We start from the raw sequence: 6,691 nt of genomic DNA, 5'->3' as shown, positions 1-6,691 counted from the left end.
GGCCACTGTGGGGAGAACCAGGCACCAGTCGCTTCTGGCATGCAGGCTGGGAGGCAAGTGCCAGGACCCCCTCCTTCCCGCAACCTCTCTAAGCAATCAGCTGAGTCAGAGAAACACAGGCTGTGATGATAGCTATTGAGGTAAAGCAGAACTTACAGCTTGTAATGTTTAGTGTTTCACTGACTTTGCAGGCCTGAATCCAGTGGTTTGATCATCTATTTAGAAGATAACCATACTCAATGTAGGATCTATGGGAGATCTTCTGAAGGTGATAACCATTGTTAGTTCCTATTATTTTGAAGTCCTATATAATTTCCATTGTTTTGCTTGGTTGGGTTTTATTCTGTTTTGTCTTCTTTGATTTTACTATATCCAATGGCATGGAAAGCTATTTCAAAGATAAGATATATTATGGTAGCCATTTTGGAGTCACTATTATTTTTTGGAGTCCTCTATTGCATTCATTGTTCTATTTTTGTTGGTCCTATTCTGTTCTGTTTTGTTTGATATTATTGTGTCTGAAAGTATGGGTAGCTACTTTGAAGACAATAGGCATTATGGTAACCATTGTTGATTTCCTATTGTCTTATTTTGAAGTCCTGTGTCACTTGTTTTGTTTTGATTGACTTTATTCTGTTTTATTTTGTATGGTTTTATTTTCTTTAAAATAAAAATTACAAAAAAGGGGGAAATTTGGCATAAGAACTTTAGAAAACAATGTATTTTTATAATTCTATGTAGACTTTTAATCATATCAAGGTAATGTGTGCTTCAAGTCATGTGTTTGTATGTTTTTATCATATATAAGTGAATTCAAGAGTTATTCAATTCTTTCTTACTATGCAGCAGAGAAATAAGTGATCTGCAAGCATGTGTTCGTTAAGTTCATTGTATATTTAATATGAACTGGATAATATTGTTCTATCAACCCCACCTTGGGAAGTGCTCAGCTGCAGCGATTAAAGTCAACCTTAGTTAATTTAAGAAGAAGTAGATCTACTGTAGATTGTAGGGCTTACGTAATTGTTAACAAGACTCGAAGAACATTTCAGGATTAATGTTGAGGTTGCACATTATGGACGAGTCATCAAGGGGTGGATTATTCTTCCCCGGTAGGATATTTGCCTGTTCAGCTGAGACTACACTGACAGAGCTGCTAGCACAGAACCCTGTCACGTTCTCAGGATCCAGACTGAAGCAGTGCTTGCTGCCGAGCTCCTACCTCCGCCTCACTGTCCCTGCTCTTGCCCATACTCATGCTTCTAAGTAATAAGCATTTTTCATCTCAGGAATCATGGCTACAGGAAGTTTTGGGAAATCTTTAGCTTTAGCCTTTGCGCACTATAGAAATAGATGTAGGAATAGATGTTTTACGAACCCTCCTACAGTGTCTACTATGGACACAAACCTTTGCTAGAATGGATGACACTCAGAAACATAATGAAACCTGTGCATGTAATTGTAAGTTGTCTTGTGGCCACATCATGAAAATAAACAGAGGCAGGTGATATTACAGATGATAAGCTTTTACTTAATTTCATGTATTATGGTCATTATCATTTTTACAAATAATTCATATAAAATTATAAATGACTTGCTTTATGTTATGTTTTCCTGTGCAGTCCTCAGAATTAGATGCATATTATACAGAAATGACAGTAGTCATTTCTACAGCCAGACTTCCAGCACCCCTGAAGCCCTAGGCCTAGTGGCTCCCACATTGAACAGCACAAATAAATGGCTGAAGTGTTTGTATTTTGTGCACAATGGAGATGCCAGTTGAGGCAATTATTTTTTATGCATTAACTTGTAAGTATGTGTATGTTGTCCTGTGCAGAATCTCAGAGGGTTCAACATTAAGGACTTTGCTGATAAGCAACGCGTGTTATATGCACCACCATGCCTGTAATAAGCACTCAGCACCTATTTTTACTGCATAATTGATTGAATGCGGTGGTGGGTAAGTAAATGAATGGAAATAAATTAACAGTGGTGATTGGCTATTAGAAGTGCTCTAAATTAAGCAGTTAAATTAATAACCTCACAGAAGGAGTGTCAATTACTCTAACTTTATGCAATTCTTTTTGCTTCTTGCTGTTGATTCCAGCCAGACATAATGTAAATTACTTGCACAATGTATGTTATTTTATTTCTTCAATACAGTGCCTACAATGAAACACAGACATATTAAAAATGATTTCTTGGTAAGATTCAGGCTTACGAACATCTGAGTTTATCATGATAGCCGAGAACAGCAAAGACCCTACTGATTTACTGTGTCTTATCAGATACTCTAATCCTTAATGATAGAGGGATTTAAAAGCAGCACATTAGATAATTCTCCCGGTCATTCCAGGGCATCCTACATCTGTTATTAAAGAGCAGTTCAGGAAGAACATAAGAAGCCTGAACTGCTGCAGGTGCCAGAGCTGAGACTGACTTCACTTCCCATACCCACACACTTGAATTTACTGTGCACCTCTGCTGTTTCTGGTAGTACAGAACAATTTCTAGAAAATATCCACAATTTTTAAGTGAACTTCCGGGTCATGAATTTCTGACTATTTGATATTTTGTATTATAGATCTTGTGGATTTCTATAGATGCAAAAGTGCACAGTTAAATTTGCATATTAAAATGTTTTTAAAGGCTATAAGGAAAAGTCAAAACAAAGCCCATAGTAAACGGAGAGACAAAGTAAAGAAGTACATGACTTAAATGATTCCTTGACATTTTGCAGTTGTGTGGCTCTAATCACTGCCCTTGACAGTGACCCAGACATTTAGACAGGCAGGCTTCTCATCAGCTCCACAGGGCGTGCTCGAAGTATCCTTGTTTGTTTCCTATTAAGGAAATAATCTTCCCTTAGATATTTTAAGGTGTGCATTCAGGACAGGATATAGGATATTTATTCTTTTTATAATTCAATGAAAAACATTATTGAATGAGCCAAGTTTGGCGGTACGTGCCTGTAATCTGAGCACGCGGGAGACTGAGGCAGGAGGGCAGGAGGATTGCCACGAGTTTGAGGCCAGCTGAGGCTGCATAATGAATTCAAAGCCAGCCTGGACTACAGAGAGAGAGAGACCTTGTCTCAAAAAATTAGAGAATGAGAAAATTAACTAATTTATAAAACTATTATGATGTACATTCTATGTATCAGGCACTGTTGGTTGAGGTGGGTAATAAAATAGTATTGAATGAGATATACTCCCTGTCATCAAAGTGAAAACAGTTTTTAAAAAGTAGACAAATATTTGGATATTATAGTATAGATTGAATATTAAAATTGATGAATATAATTTTATGGAACCAAGTAGAAAAAATATAAAACTTGGAATTGTGATAGTGTTGTTAAATAGCAGTCAGATGAGTTGCATATTAAACAATACGTGAGAATTTGCTGGTGAAGTTGAAAAGTATTTTAAAAATGTAGGTAAAATTGGGAATATTAGAGAGCACTTCATGTTCAAGGAGCTCTAAAATGTTTAAGATTAGCATTTGATATTAATGAAGCAACAGATAGACCAGGAGAAAGCATATGGAAGTTTAAAAAAAAGACAAAGAAGCAATACTGATTCTAATGCATTTTCTGATATGTAATTGCAAAATAACTCCTGTTCACAGGATCAAATGTTCAACATCATTGGTCATTTGAGAAATGCAAATTAAAACAGCGCTGAGGTTCCATCTCACTCCAGAAAGAATGACTATCATCAAGAAATCAACCAATCGTAAGTGGTGGTGGAGCGGTGGGGAATAAGGAGCCCTTCTCCATTGTTGGTGGGAGTGTAGACTGGTACAACCACTGTGGAAATCAGTGTGGAGAGTCCTCAAAATATTGGGATTTGAGTTCCCATTCAACACTTATTCCCCTTCTGAGTATCTTCCCAGAAGATCTGAAAACATCATACATCAGTGATATGTGTGCACCCATGTTTATAGCAGCACAATTGTGATAGCTAAATCTTGGAAACAAGCCAAAGGCTCTTCAACTGACGAATGCATGTAAAAGGTGGTAATTTTATACAGCAAAGTATATAGAGTATCTTTATACTCTGTATACTATAGAGTATATACTAGCAGAGTATCCCATAAAGAAGGATAAACTAGAGGCTTTTGTAGGTACATTGATGCAATTTGAGACCATAGTCACAAGTGAAATAAATCAAACTCACACATGTAAGCATCATTTTGTCTCCCTAATGTAAAAAACTGGAAAAATAAACAGGATCCAAAAATGTACAATAGATACTGTGAAAGTGAAAGGGGGAGAAACTGCTCAAAAGGAAAGAACATCTGGGATTGGGGAAAGAAAAGGAAGAATGGAAAGGAATATATATAAAATAACATAAAGTAATTATACTGCTAATCTCTTATTTCTTCAAAAATATTGGTTTGTGCTTACATTGTTTGATGAATTTTTCATGCTTACATCTTGTAATCTGAGGAACTACTTTGAAGATAACAATAAGCAATATATATGAACCATTGTTTATCTCCTGTTATCTTGTTTTGAAATTCTGTGTCATAATTTTTATTCTTTTGTTTTTTAAAATAGAAATTTAAAAAACAATGAAATAACTTCTGTTCTACCATAGTACATCTTGAAGAACATTGCAGAGAATATTAGTAGAAATGCAATAAATGAAATACATGATTTTACAGTGAGATAGATTTGAGAAACTCTGATTAAATGAATTTAGGCTGCATCAGAGCGGAATTTTTCAGAGAAAAATTGTGTGTATCAATGTGTCTATATACCTATAGATATATAATTGAATAAATAAGTATTTCCAATAGATGTAACCACAAAACAATCTCCAAGCATTTCAATTAACAATCAAACACTTCAAAAGGGCTAAAGCACCATTTTTAAAAATGTTGTATAGGACATAAAGACAAAAAATATCTATTTGAATCTTTGGCTCTTTTTAAATTGGGCTCTTTTGTCTTTCATTCCTATTTTTTCCGGGGAGTTGCTTTAGTTCTTTATATGTTTTGAATATTAATTTCTTATCAAATGGTTAGTTTGGAAATATTTTATCCCATTCCTTTGTTTTCTTTGTTGTATAAAGGATTTTAAATTTTATGTAGGACATTACTACCTAATACACAGATTAAGCAAAAATTATATTTATTCTGAAAATATGTACAAGTGTATCACTCAAAAATAAACAAAGACAAAAGACTCCTGTCAAGCCCATATTATATCTCTACCCATCTCTTGCTTTCTCTTTCTGTCTGTGTTACTACACCATCTTTTATCGTATACATTCTGTTGCCAACGTACTACTTGGGAATATAAGAGATTAATTGCAACCCTTTGCCATTTTTCAAAATCTGCATTTTCTTAAAAGCACTATTTCTGTGGATGAGTTAAGCAATTTAAGGACATGATAGGTTTTTTTTTTTTTTTTTTTTAAATTCAGGTAAGGTGTGCAAATATAGGATCAAAGGTTTTGTGACTGCATTTCTTCTCGTGGTGAGCTTGGTGACCTATGACAGAGGAGATGACTGATGGAAGAAGGCTCTTGATGAGAGGAAGTGATCCAACAAAGATGAAAGACACTTGGTTAAGTTTTGCTCAGAAAGGGGAGTCGTCTTTATATAACAGCAAAGAAAGGAAATTCACAATCAACAAATCTGTGATCTTTGGTCAGTTGCTTTCAGACCAGTGGGAACTTGCCAGCCTCAGCTAAAGGGTACATAGAGATAAGACCTTAGCAATTTATGTTGCCTCAAAGAATTCTGGGAAAGAAGTTAAGACATAAAAGCTTCCTGTAAAATAGATGGTTACTGACTGGGTAGTTCTTATAATAAAAGTTGACTGGGGATGAAGTATGGGCTAAAAGACAGTTTGCAATTTGGATGATTTGTAACTCGTTGAAGACCATACCCAAAATGTGATCATTCACTCTTTCACCTGTTCATCATTTGTAGGTTGGCAAGGAAAATGAGCAGGTGCTTCAAAAAGACACAGCCTAATGACCAAAAATCATACAGAAAAATCTAACCTTCCTGTTGTCCATTTCTCCCATATTCTAGGAAAATTTAGCTTTTTCTCTACTATACTAGCAAGACTTTGTTTTAGTCCCCATTCCTCAGGAATTCTACCTTTGGGGAGGAAGAGTATTTTGTTGAGACAGGAACATACAATGACGACAGTTTGGTCATGACATTAAAGGCAATTTTTATGACAAAAAGTTGAAGAATGCTTAGAGGCCATGCATTTTTGGAGTCCTGTGGATTGCACAGTGGCACAGCGCTGAAGGTGTGACCTTAATGGAAACTGACATCATTCTAGCCAGACCCACTGAGGGTAAGACCATTCTTCCGCAGGCTGTGACACTGGCTTATGGCAATGCATCCCATACCTTTCTAATGTAAATTTGTACTTTAGTGTAATAGTAGCTGGCTGTGCATCTCCATAGCCGTGCCTGGGAGACACAGGAAGCAATCTTTGGGTTTACCCACTTGGAATGATGAACAGCAAGGCGTGTGAATGTGTGCAAAGTGTCACACTGGGAGTTTTACCCATACGGTGCTCCATCTAACAGGCTTTGCATATGTATTCCTGAGCATCACAGGGGGAAACATTCACCCGCATCACTCTTCTGTAATCATCAATGGACAGTGAGTGTGCCTCACAGCAGCTATGCACAGGGAAAGCAAAAACCCATTGAGTGCT

General features: G+C 36.2%; 1 long non-coding RNA gene across 2 annotated transcripts in view; it reads left to right on the top strand.

Moving 5' to 3' along the window:
* The first annotated feature begins 681 nt into the window (after nt 1–681).
* LOC106028285 (uncharacterized) overlaps nt 682–6,691 on the top strand; it is a 39,257-nt gene continuing 33,247 nt past the window's right edge. Inside the window, exons 1-3 of one of the 2 annotated variants that reach the window (XR_010041518.1) lie at nt 682–1,960; nt 3,628–3,734; nt 5,433–6,322. This is a non-coding gene — a long non-coding RNA (uncharacterized LOC106028285). Of the gene's footprint in view, nt 3,735–5,432; nt 6,323–6,691 lie in introns of both variants that reach the window. The other variant, XR_001201904.2, reaches the window with a different exon arrangement.

Source organism: Cavia porcellus, unplaced genomic scaffold (assembly GCF_034190915.1).
Source record: "Cavia porcellus strain 051 isolate PalLab524CR breed Dunkin Hartley unplaced genomic scaffold, mCavPor4.1 scaffold_1, whole genome shotgun sequence".
NCBI classification, from domain to species: Eukaryota; Metazoa; Chordata; class Mammalia; order Rodentia; family Caviidae; genus Cavia; species Cavia porcellus.
This window is presented reverse-complemented; position numbering and strand designations above follow the sequence as displayed.